The 20,897-nt window shown below is 41.7% G+C and overlaps 1 long non-coding RNA gene across 2 annotated transcripts in view; it reads left to right on the top strand.

The window, feature by feature from the left end:
* Positions 1–20,696, top strand: part of LOC134157107 (uncharacterized) — a 50,740-nt gene extending 30,044 nt beyond the window's left edge. Inside the window, exons 2-4 of one of the 2 annotated variants that reach the window (XR_009962186.1) lie at positions 13,388–13,548; positions 19,048–19,686; positions 19,736–20,696. This is a non-coding gene — a long non-coding RNA (uncharacterized LOC134157107). Of the gene's footprint in view, positions 1–13,387; positions 13,553–19,047; positions 19,687–19,735 lie in introns of both variants that reach the window. The other variant, XR_009962185.1, reaches the window with a different exon arrangement.
* Positions 20,697–20,897: the final 201 nt, after the last annotated feature.

Below are 20,897 nucleotides of genomic sequence, written 5' to 3'. Positions count from 1 at the left end.
ACTGCTTGGCACCCACAGGCACAGGTTTGGGTTGAAACTTCTCGAGAGAGACCCACATCTCAGGGGTACCAGCTAGCCCAGAGAAACATAAGACAACATACAGGCTGCAAGAAGTCATTGCCATTTCTTGGGTAGCTGGTGTAGTCTTTAGCTCTTCAGGCAGTGGTGGTCCTCCATGAAACGCCCATAACCAAGGGCCTTTAGCTACCAGTGGCAGCAGTAAAACTGAACTATCGTATGGCTTTTAGAAATGTTGATCAGCTGCCCATACCAGGTGGTAAAATTACCACCAAAACTGTTGAGTTTCACCTTGACTTGACCACATGAACATCTGCAGGCTACATGTGACATTTTAGCCAGGGTAGCATCATACAGAGGAACACCTGAGCCATGACGTGCCCCTCTGCATGCCCGCACAGCATCACAGGGGTTCCCCACAACTCGTACCATGTTTCCTGGCTGGCATCATCAAAATGGCCAGCTTTTGTCAGGATAACAAGAACTCAGCTCTGCTGAATGTCACCGACCACTTAGCACATCCTGGGACCTTCATGGTGACACATACACACAGCCCTTTGTGCTGTAGGGCCGAGTGACAGCCATCTCCCTCATATTTTCCCACAGGCAGACAGCTCACAGGATGGAATCTCAGCCCCACTGTAAGTGTGAATCAGGATTTCAGCCAAAACATTGCAACAAACACATTTGTTCTGCAGAGTAAGCAAATAAAGTGGCAACACTGCACCAGTAAAGAACAGGAAGCTTTTGATGACACTGGCTCCAATTTTTTAGCCTATTAAGTTTCCCATTGCCCTCAGGCTCATTATTCAGCAACGAATAAACACCAATAAATCTGAAATAACAAGTGAAACACACACATTTAAGCAAAAAAATAATCCTTGGAAATGTTCTTTCCTTTACCACATTAGAAACAGTCAGCACAGCAGTATAAGGGTGACTATGAAGCTCTGAAACACCTCTCATCCTCCAAAATAAGTGTCCCACAAGCCTGCTGAGATGCAAGATTTAGGTCTTGGGAGGGTCTTAGGACGTTAGGATCTCAGGGAAGAAGGGAAGATCTATGGTGGGAATTGTGTCACTAATTACCTTCATACTTGTATTTAAAGGGCTCCTTTCTGGCAGTAAACTGGACTAAAATAAGTAAGGATTGAAATAAGTATGGTGATTTTCCTTCTCCACTCCAGTGCTGTCAGGAGTGGTGCAATCTGAACACACCTTCATGTCTATGTTGCGCTGTCAAGCACTTATGCTCTATTTCATGTCTATGAAAATCATGTGGGTTTAAGTACTACAAAAGTCATTTTCCAAGCAGAAGCAAGATTACCTTTTTTTGCCACTGTCTGTGTTAAAATCCCTTATGGACCTGTGAGCAGATCCAAATTCTTCCTTTTTTGTTAAACTGTGGAAGGTTTATTCTACATTTCCATAAGTAGCCATTTTAATTTTTCCATTTTCCTTTTTTAAACAGGAAACCTCTCCACTGCTTCTCCACTTTCTCTAAGCTCTTTGTTTATATTCTACTTCCATTACCAGAATTATTCTTACATTTTTCCATGCCCTTTTCTGAACAAACATTTATGCTGACTCTGAATGACTTGTATTATATATAAAGGGAAACAACAAAGCAAGAGAGAACAAAAGTAACATCTCTGTGAGAGGATGAAATGTGGCTGCTAACTCCTGATAGCAGCCTTGAAAGGAAATTGTTTGCCAGCCTCAAGCATCCCTGGCCACAGAATCATGCTAAAAGTGCAGAGATGCACGAAACAGAGTGGAGCCTTGTGAATCACACAGCATAAATGCTGTGGTTCAGAAAAGTAAATTATCTTTTCACTCACTTTGAGTTTTTATCTAGTTATACAGTGATTAATACATGTCTGCCACCTGGCAAAGGATCCAGCCAATACAAGGGATGTCTCCTTCAGGTAAGCAACACTGCCTAAAAAGGGGGAGATGGGCAGGCAGGAGCAGGTTGGCCAGGAGAGTTATCTTGAATGTCTGGAAAGAAGCAGCAGGGAAGCAACACTGCACTGCAGAGCAGGAAAAGCAGGCACCTCTGGACACTTTTGGTCACCAGGAAGGTGTCCACAGCACCAGGGGCAAACGGTACTGTGGTATGGGTGCTTAGATGGGCTCTCTAGGAGAGCCTGCTGCTAAGAGTGCAATAGCTTGTGATTACTGAGACTCACACTTAAGGTATCAGGATCCCTTTTGTCATCTTTCCAAGATGCATCAGAGCCCAAGCCTAGCTGTTAAGCTCCGATCAGCCTTTGATTCTGCACTAGCAGTGCACACTGCCTGCCAGTTGTGCCACTGCAGCACGGACTTGTCTGTCCAAGCAGCTTTCATTCCAGGAGAGAACAAGGAAGGCTGTCTTCAAACAGCTTCACTCCACAGCATCCTTCCATTTGTAGCAGGTAGGAGCTGTGCACTGGCAATACATCTTCCAGTGTCCCAGTGACCAGCAGCATGTCATGATACATGGAAACCCCAGCAAACAACAGAGTGGAAGAGCTGCAACTCTTCCCTCTCCTCAACTCTCAAAACAAACATACCACTGTACGTTTCCCAGGTAACATGTCCTAATGCACTGAGCAGGAGACCAGACAACACCTCCCTTTCTTTTCTTCTGCTGCTGGTTTGCTGTTTTTCTAGTAAATATTCTCTTAACGTCTTATTAGTTGGGGATAATGGATAATCTATAAAAAGAAGGGAAATTTCCATGTCTATGTATACGTTCTCCACCTTTTCCCAAAATTGAATACATCTTGCACAGTCTGTAGACATGTCAGGCCTTTTCCACAGATGGTCTTTAGAAACTTTATTACTATCCATGAGAAGCAAGAAAAAAATCTGCTTGGAGGTCCCAAGATGGATTTGCAGGCCTGGTGTTCGAAAAAATGAAATGTTTTTACTTTAAATCTGAATATATTCATTCTGTAAATCATTGCCTGACAATAAACCCACTCTCTTTTCAGAATTGTTTTCTACTCTAAGCATTTACAACCTAATTTCCAGAGAGATCTTTGAGTAAACGATCATTTCTTGACATAGTTTATGCTTTCTATGTGTTATTTTCAGTTTTGTCCCAAAATAAAAACAGTGCTAAAATTGTGACAGTTCTGTATCTTCTAGTTCTGGTTTTAATTGCATCTTCATTTTTTGTGTTCACAAAATATGGTTTACAAATGTCTAGATATTAATTCTACAGAAGCTGTCTTACAATACAGCCCTTTTAACTGAACAGCCAATGTTAATCCCACCCACACATCCGAGTAAAGGAGCACAACGGGTTTTTAAACTCTGGCGCAGCGTCTCATCTCTTCTGTAGTGGTGAAAATGAATATTGCATCTATGGCAAGGCATGTCAAGCTCCCTGTGGAATTTATTATGCTCTCTGCACCAAATGTTCTACCACCAGGTCTGCCTTGTGCTATTCAGAACATGTATAATTAGAAAAGAATTCAGCTAATGCTGGAAAGAATGACTGTCTATAACTCATCAGGTTAGAAAGCTGGAAGCCCTAGAGCAGAAAGAAATTAGCAGAATATTCAGATGAAGAGAAAAAATGCATTTTCTTTGTTTTCTTATTATGAGAATAGCTCTTTTATATGTAAGATGCAGATCATTATCTCCTCTTCTAATAGGCAGCCACATTCACAGTCACAGCAGTTGGCAGACACAGGACACTAACAATGGTCCTGTGTGACCCACAGTACAACCTTTGGATACCTGGAGGGGCAGTTCTTGCTTAGGAGTGCACTCTCTGGCCCTGGGCTGACTGACTGTGGTTTAAGACCATGAAGAAAACTCTACCTTCCTTGAGTCCCGAGGATCTCAGAGGACCAATCCAAATGTGCAAAGCTTGTCCCGTTCAACAATGCCCCACACTGCTGATAACAGAGAGCTTCAGTGGTAGCTTATACACAGTAATTTCAGGAGTATTTTCCTTTCTTACATGAGATCAATGTAAAGAGACTAATAGCTGAAGTCCATAGAGATGCCTCTGTGGTCAACTTGAGCTGTGAAGGAACCCAAATTTATTCCTAAGCAATGAGCAACAGGATTCTTATTCTGAGACAATTAAGTCCTTGTTTGTGATCTCGTAAAATTGAACTCCATTTATGCAGTATCACAATGTCTAATTTAACTACTCTCCACATCTGACAGGCTTCTCTAACAATGAGGGTCACGTTTGTGCATCCTTCTTTTATCCTCATTGTAAAGCCTTTCCCAAGTTTCCCAGCTGCATCAAATCCCTTCCTCATTATCAGAACCTAAGCTGAACTCTTCTTATTCTTAACCCTCCTGGACTCTGATTTCTCCCTGCAAACTGGAGACCAACTCCTTTGCCATAAAAAGAAGGAAGATCTGGCTCCTCATAGACTTTGCCTTCAGACAAAACTCAGTCTTCATCTTCAAATTGGAAACATCTGCGTTGACATAACTGACATACAAGACAAGGCTTAGGGTTCATTTTAAAAAATAACTGGAAGATTTTCCCAAGGAATCATTTTTCTTTCCTCGTAAGTAAAAGTTGTGTTTGCTGGTTTAGATATTGGAAGTTCCCAGGGAAGGAGGAGTTAGTTTATGTATGTTTAAAAGTTGATAAAAACACTAAGATATCTTTCGCCACATTTGGAAATAAATATTAATGATTATTTTTTGAGTGTGAGTAAACTTCTACCTGTCTTGTTAGGGCTTGTTTCGTTTTGCTTAATATTATCCTCATCTTTAATTTTACTGCTAGAAGGCAGCACTCATCATACAAGTCAAAGGGAAAGGACTTTCCATGGTAACATCACTAATAGAAACTGGTTAATATAGGAGATGTGGACTCTGACCTTTTAGTTTATCATGGAGAGTCCAGTATTCTGAGTATGTGACTAAGAATTGTCCTACTAGCCAGGAACAGATGTTTAGGGAAAGCACAGAAGAACTAGGGCACGTATCACAAAGTGATTCATCCCCATTACCCTCAGCCAGTTTCTGAGAAGTGATAGTTTTGGATTTCCTGGGGTAGAGGGTACACATGGACAATCACTTTGAAGAGTCACTGGTTGACCTATCCTTAATAAATTTGTTTCATCCCTTGCAGAAGTCGCTAGTACTTTTGGTTTCTATGAGGTCCAGCAGCCAGGAATCTGGGTCTTTCACTCCATCTTTCAGCTGATCAATCTCTCTTGATGCTTTTTTGGCCATTTTTTCTCATTTCCATTTTCCCTGGAGAAACATCCCCTACATTTTCCTTCTCAATTTTTGTGTGATGGGAGAGGAGGAGACAAAAGACACTGTTTCTTCAGGTCTGCAATTGAAATGATACCCTAGAATACAAATAAAGGTACAGCACAATCAAAGCATAAGATTTAGAAGGCTTACACAATGAATTATCATTAAAAATAACTTCATTTAAACAATGGTTACATATGATGCTCCCCCCCATTCCTTACATGGTGAATAGGACTATTTCTGTGTACTTAATCAGAACACATTTTAAATCACACTGTATAGTATACTTTGTGGCAATACGTGATGGCCAAAGTATATAAAATATGATGAAGTTAAGAAGTTGCAGCTGAACTAACAATATATTCTGCTGGAAGGAGACATTGAATAAATTGTGGATGGTTTTTGATAGCCAATTGATGTTCTTATAAGAGCTGATTCTGCTGCATTTCTCTGCATTCTTCAATTGTAGCCTTTTAAACAAGCATTTGCAATTGTAAATATTCCCCTACACTTCCAAGGTATTAACAAGCCGACGTGTCTCATGCAACGATGAGCAGCAGATGTGAATCCCACCCATCATAACATAGTGAATAGAAAGTTAAGAGAAGATTGCCCACCAGGAAGTAATAATTTCATCTAGTTTTTTGGTGGCAATAGCAGTGACTGTTCTGGGAGCAGTCATGTACATATGTTCACATGTATTTCTTCAAAGACTGGCAAAGATGATTTAGAGTCAGACACATATTTTCCCAATAGAGAGGACACTGGTTTCCATAATGGGAAAAAAAAGAGGCTTTTCCTCTCAACTTTGTCTTAGGCAAAAATGCAAGATAGGAGCAAAACAGTTTCCAACTTCAATACTGTATAATGAGCACTAATGAATGAATATAGAAGTCATGGTCTTGTAAATCATTCACAGAGAAGATTAAGCAGCAGATCAGACTTTTATCTTAGAGTCCGTTATTGAGTCCTTCAGAAATCAAGCTAATCACTCTGGGCCAGATTTCATAAAGTACCAGATTATTTCACTTGTCTCTTTTTTTTTATGTGTGCACCATCAGAAAGGACCAAGATTTGATATCTAAAAATGCAGCTAAAGTGTGTGATTGCTGTTTTCCAATGACTTACTCAAAGGAGTCCACACTACAAAAGCCACAGTTATTCTGCTCCAAGGCCTAGGGTAGACATGGGTTGCCTTGGAAACAGTTTTCCCCCTCCCTTTTACCTCTCCCTTCCTGTCCCGAGCCCTTTCAAGCATGCAGATGTCTTGTAGTTCTCACCCAACTGGAATATGTTGGGGTACCATTTGGGATTTGGGTAACTCTTGCCTGCAATCTTTACTTGTCCACTTCCTTTAACATTATCTGTAGAAAATTTGTGCTTCACTTCCCATAGAAGGGATTGTAACACTGGCCAATTTCACATCCTATGCAAAGCTCTCTGCTTGGGCAGCTTTCTGAGGTCTGGAGTTGAAAATACACAGCAATGCAAAGGCTTATCGGGTGGTTACAGCACCAGAATATAATTATTCAACTTGAAATTCAACTATAAAGAAGCATGTTGATAGAGAGAGGGTGAACACACTTCCATGAAATATGAACCCATCCAACTTTTCCAGTTAGGATTATATAAACCGCTTCTCTTTCCTGAGTCTTCCTTCCTCCCATGCATTAACTGCAACCCAGACTACTTGTTCACTTATGCCCATGCAAAAAGCTTCTCTAATGCTGCCTTGCCAGTTAAGACTGGTCTCATTTGTTTTCTTATTCTTTACTTGTTTGTGAAAAGTATTTCCTCCTTCCCTCTGAGGGCACTTTAAAACATGATGCAGCAATCTATTTCTTTATTTTACCAGATCAAAACCCATTTCTCATTGAAAAAACACATTTGCAGTCTCTCATCACCATGGAGATTAATTGCTGCAAGCATGACAAAGACTCACACAAAGTTTAGCCGTATCCATGATAATCCTGCTTTTCATCACCCCTGGCTTCATTGACTTTCCTGCAGTTCAATTCACAAACAATATTCTGCACAAGTGAGAAGTTGCCTACTTTCTACCGCAATAATTACACCTCTTCTAACATCTTCAGCCATTTCAGAGCCCTTTTTGCAATAAGAATAGAAGGATTAAACTTGAAGGAAAAGCACTCTCCCTAGCCGACTCTAGTCCTGGAAGACTAAGAGCTGATGCCTGTTCTCAGTGCATCTTATGCATATTTCATAATGAATAAAGATCCAATAATTGGGATTCTGATCCAGATCAGCAGTGAATCACAAACTACAGCTGGTGAAAGTTTTTCTGGTCCATGTACAAACATAAATGGAAAGTGGCACCAGTCTTTCAAGGTCTTACCATAGGGCTCATACTCTTCCACAAGCTCTATGCCTGGCTACTGTGTGTGTGCACACATGGTTTTATATACATATATATAAAAAACAACTCTTTTAAACAAAATTATTCTCCTTCCATTTAGTCTAGACCCATGGAAACTGGCTAAGCTGTTAATGGACAGCTCCTGATACAGCTCAAGAAGAGGAGGCCTCTGATGGCCTCCCAGACAGCAGCGAGATAACTGAAGTTAAAATGAAAAGCTCTGTGTCTTGTGAATGGAATCCAGAGTACAGGAGTTTATTTTGCCTCCCACCTTCCAGCTCTCACAGGCTGAGCTCCCGGCCCATCCCGCATCTCCAGGTGAGAGCAGTGGCTTGTGGTTTCCTATCCCCAAAATGTCCTGAGAGATCTGGTAAGACCAACAGTGATTTTCAGCAAGCCTCTGCCTTGTCTGCTGGCAGCTCCCATTCTTACCACGTCCCTACCACATCACACCTTCCAGTGCTCTGCCTGCCTCCTTCTTGACCTGACAGCCCCATGGCAGCCCCACGGCAGGTAAGAGAACCTGCAGCAGAACCCAGCTGCAGTTCCCATCACCTCCCTCAGGTATGTCACCTCCTCAGCACCCACACCCTCCAGACAACACCTATGACATGAGCATTGCAAGAGCAAGAACCAGCTTTCTCCACACCAAAATTAAAAAGTACGTAAGACTGACTTAGAAGCTGTGAGATTGTTATAACTGGAAATATTTTGGGGGTGTATTTCATTTGCTTTCTGGGTTTTCAGAATTCCTGGTTGTCTTTCCAAGCTTTCTGTTGCAAGAACAAGGATTAGAAACCATTTATTTCCCCTCTGCAGCTGAGGTTTGTCATATAAATGTGGTTACAGGAGCTAGAGCTTTAGGGGAAAAAAATGGCAAGCATCTCCATTAAAATTATGAATGTCAGCAACTCTCTTTGTATTTATGAAAAACTTAGTAAAGCCCAGCAATGAATTAAGATGGAATTAAGAGTACAATGAGTCCTGATAAATCCAGGCTTGACCCTTCAATTTGCCACTGAATTTCTGTATCACCTCAGGGAAGTAGGTCCTGCTTAGCTTCAATGAAGATGTTGAGTCTGCTTTGGCAAGGACAAGCAGAGAGTGCTCAGTATCTTGCAGGATGGAGTCTTTTGTTCTTCAGTGTTCTATATATAAGCCTCAGATGAAGCTACTTCTGTCTTGCTCTTGATTGAGCAGGGACTTTCCTTGACAACTTGACATACATTCAAAAACCGCTTGGTAACTATTAACCACAATTAATCCTCTGCAATAATTTCTGCACCATCATTATTCTGAAGGCATAATGATTAGTGCGTATTAAAATGACAGACATTGAATAAGCACTGAATATTGACATGGCTTGATGAGTCTGCCACCAGTATATATTGCAGGGACTGCATGGGAACTGTACCTGGAGGATCCCACATGCAGCAAAGCAGGCAGTGATATGAAACTGAAAAAAAACCCCATGATTTGCTAATTTACAACTAATAATTAAAAGGGCCTGTCAAGGAGCCAAGCTTCCTCAGCATGTGTTTATCATTACTTCTGAGAAGGTCATTGCTGGCTTCTCCAGGAAAGGAGTTCCAGAGAGGGTACAGTAAGTGCACAGAGTTTAAATGAGCAGCCCCGGTGCAGACATTTCACAGTCTTCAGGGATGCACAAACAATTCTGCCTCAGCAGCACAGAAACAATGCCCTGTATTCACAAAGACTACAGGAACTTCAATATTGTATGGAAGGGAGGTGGGGGTGAGGGAAGTCTTGAAATGCGGATAAATTGGTATTCACCAAGTGCCATTCCTTAATTTACAACAGTCTTTAACTTCGGAGGCAATTGCCAAGGTGCTCATAAAAAGAGAGATGATGAATATTCAGGATGTCTTCTGAATCCATTAGGCAACTGAGGATGAGGTCTCCATATGTATAACTCCGGCTGTTTTCACATGCTGGTAGAGAGAGTGCCAAGGTGGCGTCAGGAAGAAAAATGGCTCCTTAAGTTGCCAATGGGGAGAGGAGAAAGGGGGGAAAAAAAGTGTATATCAAGTGCATGGAAATGAGAATTTGTTTAAGTACAGTAATTCAACCTAAATGTGGGCTGCATGGCACGGCGTGAACCTGGTTTTCAGAGCAATCTGGCACAGCCAGCTTCATGGACAGGTGTGTGTAGGATCACTGTCAAGCCGAAAGAGATCGCTGAATGGTTTTCTTTTTCCACACCATCCCCTCCAAGGGTCTCAGAGAGCCTGAGCTAATTCAGCCTCAGGACAAGGCTCAGGATAGACCAAGAAGAGGAAAAGCTCAGTTTACAGAGGCTGAGGGATGCACTAATTGTCTGGCTCTGGGTAAAGAGCAACTTGGTGATGGAACAGGCTTTCTCCATCCGCTCCCCCACCTTCCCGTTTGCCTGCTTGACAACCTTTACCGAGATCCTAGATAAGGTAGATGAGGCGCTTACAATCGCAGTCAGTAACTGATGAGGAAAACATGCTGTCCAGCTCTTACATCCCAGAAAATAATGTCTCCTGGATGCCATGAATCACAGAGGATCACAGGCCATTAATCACCAAAGGGTGGAAGGGACAAATTTAAAGTCATGTGTGCCAAACACAGACGTTTCTCTGGGGAAACTCAGACCTGGCATGATTCATTTTGCTTTCTCAGTGAGGATTCACAAGGGTTAGAAGAATAAATAAGGCTACAGCCTCCCGAATTCAGCCGATAGCAAGGCCAAACCTCCCATTTAGGAGAGGATGCTTTGGTCACAGGAGGTGCGTATTGCCACAGCAGGCATGGGGGCTACGTAAGAGTGATACTCCCAGCTTCCCAGAGTCAGTGTAATACTATTCAGTCCACCTGGGTTTCCCCAATGGACTCTAGGCAGTCACTGGAATTTGCAGGGAAAGCAGAAGGGTGGCAGCCTTCGTTGTCCCCGTCTCTTGGGGTTGTTGGTATCCTTATTTGTTAACAACTGAAGCTCACAGCCTGTTGCTGGAACCTCCCTGGGCTGCAGCTTTCTAGAAGGAAGAGGCTATTCCCTGCTGTCCTGGGTTCAGCAGTAGCAGTCAAGCACTCTGCCCAAGGCCTTCTGAGTCTCATGCTCTGCCAGGGAGGAGGGGAAGCTGGGAGGAAGCAGAGACAGGACACCTGACCCAAACTGACCAAAGAGGTATTCCATACCACAGCACGTCATGCCCAGTATATAAACTGGGGGCAGTTACCTGGAATGGATAGATCACTGCTTGGTCAGGCTGGGTATCGGTCAGTGGGTGGTGAGCAGTTGTATTCTCTTCCCTTGTTATTTCCCTTATCATTATTACTATTGGTGGTAGCAGCAGTGGTTTGTGTTATACCTTAGTTACTGGACTGTGCTTATCTCAACCCGTGGGAGTTGACATTCTTTCAGTTCTCCTCCCCATCCCCCTGGGGGGGTGTGGGGGAAGTGCATGGTTCTGAGTTACCGGCTGGGCTTACACTGCAAACTTGTATTGCCTTCGAGTAAGCGGCAGATGTTAGTTACCTGCTTTTCCAGCCACGACCATAAAAGGTGGTGGGCATGGTGGGAACGCACAGAGAGGTCTTGCTGGGGAAGTGCTCAGTGAATCTTAGTAGTCTTTGTTGCTGCCCTTTAGGCAAATTAAGAGCCAGCAGCTGATGACCAGGTAGTGCATGAGGCTCTGCTGTAGATGCCAGGTCATCGCAGGTCCATATACCCAGCTCAGGGACCTTCAAGTGTGTGACTTACCCCTCCTAAGTATGGATGTGGGAAGAAGGATGTTCCTCCCACCTGAAAGATGCATTACCTGCCTATCACAAATTATTAGATCATAGTCATGGCTAGTTTTGTTGCTTGTGTAGCTGTTCGTATTGTTTCTTGTTTTTTCCACATCAGTATCCCATCCACTTTAAACAAAACATGCAAACACACCTGGAGCAGAACAAGCAGTTGACTTAGTAAAGACAAATATAGTTCTTCAGACTCACAGATTATCTAGCCACAAGGCCTGAGTTCAGTTCAGAGCTGAGATCTTCACTCTTTGCAGTGATTTGCAGAGCACTTTGTGTTCACACCACTCAAACTTTCTAGGGTGGGTTTCTTTTCTTTTTTAGGACTCTTTTTGTCTGACCCATCACTCATTATTTCGCATATGGGACTGGTCTCCAGTTCTGTGATGAAATGAATGAAACGTGATACATGAGAGAGGGTACTTCCATCGTTAATCCCCAGCATCTACATTCACAAACGAGTATCTTGCCCACATGCATGGGTATTTGCAAGAAGAACAATGAAAACGTGGCAATAGGCTGAGCAGCCCCCCATTTGAGTGTTTGCAGGAAGCTGTCATAAAGCAGGAGAGTGGTAGAAGCATGCTGAGTCCAGAGCATTCCATAGAACTGTTCCATGGACATGTTCCACAATTGTCTTTCCTCCCTGTGCTCTCAGCTGCAATCACCAGGAGCACACAGGGGCATGGGCAACACGAGGACATGCTTTTCCCACTGCTTCTAAGGTTAATATAAATAATGTTCCACAGTCTGTTATTGTGGAAATACCAGCCATCATCCTGCTAAAACAAGACCAAGAATTATAGCTAGACATTAATAAGAAGGGACCAAACAAAGCATCTCAAAGATGGCAGAATAACACCACCATAGTGACTAGCAAGATGAAATAGCCCCAGACAAGTTTTCCCTCATCTACTGTCAGCAGTCATCCCTTATGCAGCACTCTGAGGATTTCAGCAATGTTCTGGGCTCACAGCAGCAGAGGCTGCACTGAGGCATTACAGTTCAGCCGGTGAGCTCCAGTCTGTCAGTGGTGTGATTAGCCATGGTCTGAGAAGGTAGCCAGCAGTGTCTGCATTCCAGACCACAACTAAGAGTCTCTTTCACAGTTCATTGCATTGCAATGAAAATTAATTTTCCTTCATCATTTTAGTCTCATGAAAAGAGAAAAAAAAAGGTGGGTGGGGGGGAAAGGAGTGACTTAACAGGAGGGAAAACCCACAGGGCACTTAACTGAAGGAGCTCTCTGAAAGAGGCTCTAAAGATGGAAGTCTTGTCTGTCATCTCAGCTGCTAAGTAATACTAGCAGTTGGACTCTAGGAAAAATTAGTACAAACTGCATTGCAGAAAGGACTGCTGCAGAGATGTTCCTGTGTAGTTTTATGGTTGCGGTGAAGACCAGTGGGCGTTAAACTTGTCTTCAGGGGTATAATTTGGGTAAATCTCAACTTTCAAGTCTTCAGTCCCTGAACTTAAAAGGCATTAACCATGGCCCTGCTTCCAGATCTTGCACTTACAGCATTCTGTGCAGGTATTTGTGCCATCAAAAATCATGGCAGCTTTTCTAGAAGTGTCTGTATCCAGAATGGTTGGGTACATATTTTGGAAGCTATGATGACTTTCCCAGGCCTTTCTGAGGCAAAATGAAAAGCATCAGTTGGAAACAGAACCTCTGTATGCTTTTCCCTTGCTCCGAATACAAGGTTCATCTATTTTTTTCATTTTTTTCCATCAAGAAAAGTAGTGTTTCATATAAGTTACTGCACATGTTGGATGTTGCCAGTTAGGACCAGACTATTATCCTCTTGCCTGTGTTTCCTTTAGCTTCTATTGCCATAGTTCAGAATATTTCAGCTCCAGTTCTATGGAGTCATTTCTTATAGTTACCAAGTGCAATGAAAGGCCCAGATCATTGACAGATTATCAGTGGTGATGCTGGTATCCGTCATTTTCACTCCTCCATCATGGGAGATTCAGGCCTGGATATTTGTAGGAGGATGAGTGCCGGACTTCAAGACAAGCAGAATGAGAGGACTGGAGTTCTTTGTGTTCCTGCTCAACACCACCAGCAGCAGTACAGACATTCCACATTGTTGTCAAAGGGCTTCAGCACTGATTACCTCTCAGGAAGAGTAAGTGGTTTATGTCTCATGATATTCCATGCCCCTTCCCTCTTCCATGCCTCAGTCCTTTTTACACCTAAATAAAGAAACATTATAGAGTCAACTGTAGAGAACCACCTGAGCTGCTTTGCGTGGATGAAGGACTGACTGTGACACTGCTGGTATTTGAATCTCTAGATTTAGAGGGCTCTGTTCAGAACAAACCCAGCTTATTAAATGACAAAGTCATCTATTCAAATGCAATGAACTTAAGCTTTTTCTTTCTTCTAACAGCATAACTTCATTCACTTCAATGGAATTGCATTTGGTTTACACAGGTGTGAGGGGGAAATCAAGTAGCATATAGAAATGTTTTCTTTTGAAATATTTTTGGAGAAAAGGGGTAAAAAGCCTGCTTTTAGACCAATGCAAACATATTCATGGAAATTTTCATTAAGGTTGAAATTTTCTAGACAAAAACTGGAAATTATATCCCACCACCCCCCCGTAAAATAGTTTGATTTTCAAAAATCCCACAAACATTTAAATGGAAATCTAAATATTTTCACAAAAACTTTAATTGTATTTTTAAAGCTTTTGAGTTTCCTTTTTTTTTTGTTAATCAAAAATTGAAGTCTTTTGTCAAAAGACTTAGGAAACTAACTTCTTTTTTTAACATTTCCCATAACAGACTTTTTTAAGCAACTTTAATAGAATGATTAAAAGAACTATGAATATGAAACCAATAAAAACCTGTCACAGCTGAGACTGACAAAGTAAATGGAGGTTTACATATGTGAAACCAGGGATGCACATGAGTTGTTTAATCTGTAGGTTTAAGATGTTTCTGCTAACATATTTCATACAGGGGCAAGTGAAGGGCAACGGGAAGGTTTTCCTTGAATTTAGATTTTATACAGGTTACATAAAACTAAGAAGGAAATTAAAGGAGAACAGAGGGAGATTGAGTAAAAACAAAAAGGGATCACAAGCAAAAGCCATCTCTCTACATTTTGAGCCTCCTCAAGATATTGATGTCCCTAGTATGATATACTCAACAATTACCTAGAGCATGGGTTCCAAAATTGGTGTTCATTTTGTCCAAAGCAATTGGAAACCTCTGATCTAGCTACTTGCATATTTAAGCACTATAACAGAGATACTCTGGAACAGAATATCTCCAGGCAGTAGTTAAGGTCACTTCCTCATTTTTCTCAGCAACAAACAATCTGAATAGGTTCCTTCCCTTAAACAGTCATTCAGCACAGCAAAGTGCTGAAGTTTCATTCACGTAATGGTAGTGCCACTGCCTCATAATATAGAAGAATAGAGTGAAATTCAGAAAGTAAAGAACAAAGCCCTGAGCTGAGGTCTGAAGACATGACTTTCAAAACCAACTCTTCCAAATGTGAGACGGACGTTGTGACTTTTGTTCATGAAGCATTTCTCTTCGAAAGACCATAAGAGCTAATTATGAGAAAACAAGAAAGCGCTGTTTCACATGGACAGCAGAGGGCCCGGTCCAAAGAGGGATCAACCTTACAGAGCTTAAAGAGTATGGTTCATGAAGAAAAAAGAGTAAAAGAACATCTGCACACTTTCAACCTAAGACTGAATGGTTCCATCACAATCCTGCTTGCACTTGGCATTGCTACCCAGCATTGGCCAGGATAAGCAGGCACACAGCCAGCTATCAGCAAGTAATGCTGGCTGTCTGTGGTGGGAACCAAAACCACCCCAAGCTTCCTGGACATACCTGGCAGAAACAAGAGGTGATTGAATTCATTACACAGCCTCTTTCCCTCGTCATACCAGGTTGGGGATAACTAGAATTTAAGTGGTCTCACAAGCTACAGGCTGAGTGAATGTGAGAGGAACAAAAGCAGGGAGGAAACATTTGGACAAGAGTTAAAAATAAACTGGAGAAGGTGCGTTTGCTATGTTGTATACCTAGCAAACAGTATTTAATAATATAAGAGTTATAACATGCTGTAATATTCCTGAAACTTTTGTTAACATCATCCCAAGAGGCAGACCGTGACTTCTTCATTTGCATTAGATTGGCCATAGCAAAAAGCACTGAAATCATCATTTATGTTTAGAAGAAAAAAGAAGAGAAAATATGGGGAAGAAATTGAAAAGAGAAGAGAGGAAATGAGAGTCATCACACCGTATCTCTCCCAGAAGAACGAAAATCCAGAAGCTGCTTTCTTTCAGGGAAAAGAACCAGGAAGGAAGTTTTCAGCAAAATAAGGACAGCGAAAGGGAGGTCAGGCTTCCTCCTGAGCAAAGAGGGAGAATTTCTTTCATGGGGTTGCTGTCTGAGTCTAACAGGAAGAGACTTAAGAGGTTACATCTGCTAGGGCTCCCCAAGAGATCACTGAGAGTTGACTTGACTGCCCTTCAGCCATCTACACAGGGAGACATGTTTCCCCTTTCAGACAAGAGTATAACAAGGTCTAGTGACTACAAGATGAAACCAGAATTAAGGCACACTGGTTATAACAGGGAGTATTTTCAGTAACCTCCCTAGATGCGTGGCAGATTCTCCCATGATGTGAGGCCTCCGAATCAAGGCAACATGTTTCAAAAGGTAGGTTTTAACTTAATCTAAGGGTACAATTTTTTATGTATGGCTTATGGCCTTTGTTTGACAATAATTTAAATTAGATAAACGTAATATATCTATTTCTTCTGCCTTAAAATCTATAAAGTGCAAAGGAACAAAACTTACATTGTTGTCCTTTAGCGAAAGTTATTATAATGATCCATCTTTCACAGACAATTTTGAAGCACTTTATGAAATATTAACAACCCAAAAAAAGGTCTTCAAATCAGGTAGTTAAAAGTCAAAATCTCTCAAAGAAATGTCTTCTGCTGTGAACTACTGATGCAATTCAGGAGCACTTAGTCTCCAGGAACACAAATACATTTTACCCTAACAACCAGGCACAGCCACCAAAGTGTTCTGTTTTATTCCAGTCTCCTGAAGTAAGTAGAAAAGAAACAAAGAAATTCAAGGACTGTAATAGAAATAACTAGGAACAAGGGAAAATAAATTAAAAGATTCAGCCTTTTTGGTAGAAAAGACATGGCTAAGAGTCAAGTTCTCCTCTCTTGTAATCCAAGAACCTGAAGGCTTGCAATGGACAGGAGACACAATGAATTCAAAATGAATGAAGGAAAATGTTCTTTCACTGCAAATCCATTGCCAGTCCATGGCTGGCAGATTCTCAGGATTCAGTGGAAGAATCAGCTAATTCCTAGTTCTCCTCCAAACGCTACATACGTGAAGTCTCAAGTCAATATGTACACACCTTGGCCATGCAATTCTATAATCCTACAGATGGCAATAGCTGGTGAAACAAGGTGTGCACATTCAATGTGCTTGTGACTTCCTCAATCACACAGAAGTGCTTGCATTGGTCTCCCTTCTACAAGCCACACCAGCTCCATGTCATAATAACATTTCAGTGATCCACTCACAAAGCTTTAGACTCAACAAAATGTGTATTTCCTGTCCTTTAGGTTGTACCATTTACTGAGTGTAACATGACTTTAGACTGATCACTACCTCAGTCATCCTACTTGGCCCAAAGACCAGCTGCAGAGGACTCTTCCTTCAAAGTCAAATGCCATCATCTTAACAGCAAAGAGTGAGCATGCCTTCCCAGAGGACTATGAGAACTATGAAACAAGCTTCAAACAGAAAGCTGAAAGTCCTTAAAGCATAGCCAAAATCTTTGAAGACTAAGGAACATATGGGTGAGCCAGGATGCAAACCCAGTCCTAACTTTACAGGCAGTAGCAAAAGCTTCCTATGTTTCTGGGCACAAATTATCCACTGACTAAAGGGCATTGGGAACAGTATTCCTATGTAATGGCATTTCTATAATTATCCAGTATGAATTTCTTTACACCTTTTTCCTAGGTCGTCAGCTCTTGGCTGCAGCCAGTAACAGGACACATGCAACAGGGTGAATCTGATTTTCCCATTCATTTCTTCTGCTCTTTGCCTCTTCTTTAGCTTTAGGCTTGTAGAGGAACTGTGTCTGCCTGAGTATTTTGGAAGAGCCTGTTGAATGCAGAAGCTACTGCACGTGTCATCGTTATTTTTGCAATTAGAGTCATTATTCTGTGCTTAGATGCCATGCAAGAAAATGAGATATAACTGCCGAGATAGCTGGCAGAGAGCCTAATAGATTATAGAGCACACAGTGTCAGAGACACAAACAGTACTCATCTTAAGTAAGATTTTAATACCCTTAAAAGCTGTGATAAATTATAGAGAAAGGCAATATAAAATGTAGGGTAAAGTGTGGGCTCATTTTATTTCAGGCTCTCTACCACGTGGGGACGAAAGGAGAGGGGGAAAGGGGATGGATCATGGGTTTTATTGCTTGGCTGCAATGTCAAAATTGGGTTGGTTTAAAATATTTATGACATGAGAGAAAGAAAATCTGTGAATTACTCAGAACTTAATGTACGTACTCTCAATGTGTTTCACATTTTCTTTAGTTGGGGACAGCAGAGTGGGGAATTGAGGATAACTTGTTTACTGCCAAACAGCTCTCCGTAGTACCTAGTTTTGCTATGTACTAAAAATTGTGGCTGGGGCCAAGAATGCCGGGACTGGAATTAAAGACAAGAACACGCAATAACTTTAAGTAATGGCAAAGAGATTTAAATAGCACACATCAGCAGAAAAGAATGGGGAAACCTACAGTACACTGACTTCATTGATACCCCATTTATCAGCAATTACTGACTCCATTAAAGGCAGAGTTTACAGCAGACAGAGAAACAGAGCCTAAAATATGTCCCAACAGATGGACGGAGAGTGTCAGTGATGCCGTATTTCAAAGGCATCTGCAACTTTGTTATCATTGTACATGGAGTCAGAAAGACAGCGAAAAACACTGGAGTAAGGGCCAGCAAATGATTTACTTGACCCTGCATGGGCAGAACTGACAGCGAAAACCTCATTAATTCCTCAGGTCATTCTGGAAGACATTAATTTGGTTTGGACTCAGGACGAGAGGAGATTTTCCAGACGTACACCAGGAATTATGAAATCTCTATAGCCAGAGGAAAGTATGTCCAAATCACTTTCTGCATAAATCACGCTGACTTTCTGAAGAAGGATAATATGCCTAATCAGGGGAGTTATGGAACTTCTTGTACTTATTAGACAGAAAATAAAACAGTATTTTATTTGATAATCAGCTTGGGGAAGATTTTTTTTTTCCCCTCTTTCTTTTACTGCTGTCTTCTGTTGCCAGAGATGAGTTGGAAAAAGACCCTGATGCATGAATATTTGCAAGTGCTATAATATTATTTGCTGGTGTGGCGATACGTGGGTATGTACTTAAAGAGAGAGTTATTTCTATAGATATAGATAATAGATATGTATAATTTTAGCCTGCCTGCTGTATTTACACATCTTTTGGCCTTTTACCTCTGTGCTGCAGAATGCCAAGTACCATCACCTTCCCCCTCTTATTCTGTTTAACTCTTACTTATCCTCAGCCAAAAGCATCTGCGTGAACAGGGCAAGCAGAGTGGAGCTTCTCCTGGGGATGCAGCTCCTGTGCCATGTTTCTGCTGCTACATGGTCCCTCCTCCAGCCCAACTTTTCCCAGCATTGATGGACCCTCTTTTCCTCCTCTGAGACAAGGATATTTTGGCTCCAAGAGCAGCTCGAAAAGCCCACAGAGCTTCTGCAAATAGCCAGGAGCTGCAAGAAGTTACCCCACCAACCCCCCCGCAACACATGCCTTCCAGTACTTATACATAAGCCCTTGCCACACAGGGTATCTTCCTCCGTAAAAGATGCATTCATCATGTTTAGAGAAGGGTTATCTCCCTCTGGAAAGAACATGCATTAGTACTTTTTACTCATTCAACACTGGACACTCCCTATCAACAACAGCCTGCCGAAAGGGGAGAAAGAGGAGAATTAATCATGGAAAGAGACAATTTAAAGGAGTTTGGCTATAAAATGGAGTTCATTAGGAGGCCATAATGTATTTGGGACTAACAAGGTGCAATTTCCCCACCTCTGCTGGCCCAGTCAACAATAAGCAGCACTAATTGCATTGACACCACGTCGCAGGATGGCCACCTATACCCTCTTTTAACTCCTTCCATGGAGCAGTCGCACAAAAAGTTATTATTGCACCTACTGCAAGCACAAGTTCTCTTTCAAGATGCTTAGCTCCTTATCTCCTTGGATTGAGAGAAAACAGTGTTAAGTGGTCTGCAGTTTTCACTCTGGAGCTAAGGTTGTAATAATAAGCATGTTACTTGGCTCCAAGATTGCATTTAGAGAGATCTCAAAGCACATTACAAATGCATATGGCACAGACAGCGTATCGCTATAGGCACAGAACCAAGTAACCACAGTTGGGAACACAGCACAAAGAACTTTTTTCCATCCATCCTCCAGGACATGACAGTGTCCATTTCCCCCTGCTTTTCTGGTTTGGCTTGTTAAAAAAAATATATTATGTTGGCTAATAATTCTTTTTTTTCTGGGCTTTAGATTTCTCTCTATTTTTGTTTCATGTTAGTATTATGCAAAACAGCCTATACAAAGCACTATTGAAAACACTGGCACTTTAGAGGATTGGGTCCAGGACAAAGAGAGAGGTAAACCACAGATTGAAATACACAAGTGACCCAAGTTTGTGCAGTGCTGCACGTCTGGACTTCTTTTGATTAAGACAGAACAAGCCAATTTTTTCTAAGGCTAAACTACATTTCAGTTGTTGTTGGGACGTTAGCTGGTGACCTTAGCTCTATGCTGCACACTAGAATCTAATACAAACCAAATATTTCATTTGGGAAGCTTTTGTTGCTCATCAGCTGCAGAGGTACCACAGGAGGCAACTTAGCCATGGGGAACTATGTGCTCTCCCATCGCCTAAGTGCTTTCTCCAGAGAGGGTTGTGTTCTTGCTATTACAAGGGTGAAAAGAAAGGCATTGCCAGCCGGCCTGCAGGTTTAGGAGTAGGTAACCTCAAGAAGGAGGACAAGCAACTGGGAAACATTTTGCTACGAGTAAGATAAATGATGGAAGCAACTTGCAGCGTACAAATAGCATTTCTTGTTTCCATTGATACTACCAGTTTAAAAATGCAAATAAAAAAAAACACCTGGGGATTCATTTTCATGCTCAGACTATGCAAAGGAACTGAAAATAGAAGTGAATTGTATGTATGACCAGTTTGGCTGATAGAGTGATAGAAATCGATCTTGGCATAAATGAAAATCAGACCACAGGAAGGTCTCTGTTCAGTCGTGGTGACTAGATGCCTGAATCCAGAAAAATATGTATTTTTAAATAAAATGGCCACATTTCAAATAACATTTGAGGT

This window comes from Pezoporus occidentalis, unplaced genomic scaffold (assembly GCF_034315485.1).
Source record: "Pezoporus occidentalis ecotype Australia unplaced genomic scaffold, CSIRO_AGI_Poc_V1 ctg93, whole genome shotgun sequence".
Taxonomy (NCBI): Eukaryota; Metazoa; Chordata; class Aves; order Psittaciformes; family Psittacidae; genus Pezoporus; species Pezoporus occidentalis.
This window is presented reverse-complemented; position numbering and strand designations above follow the sequence as displayed.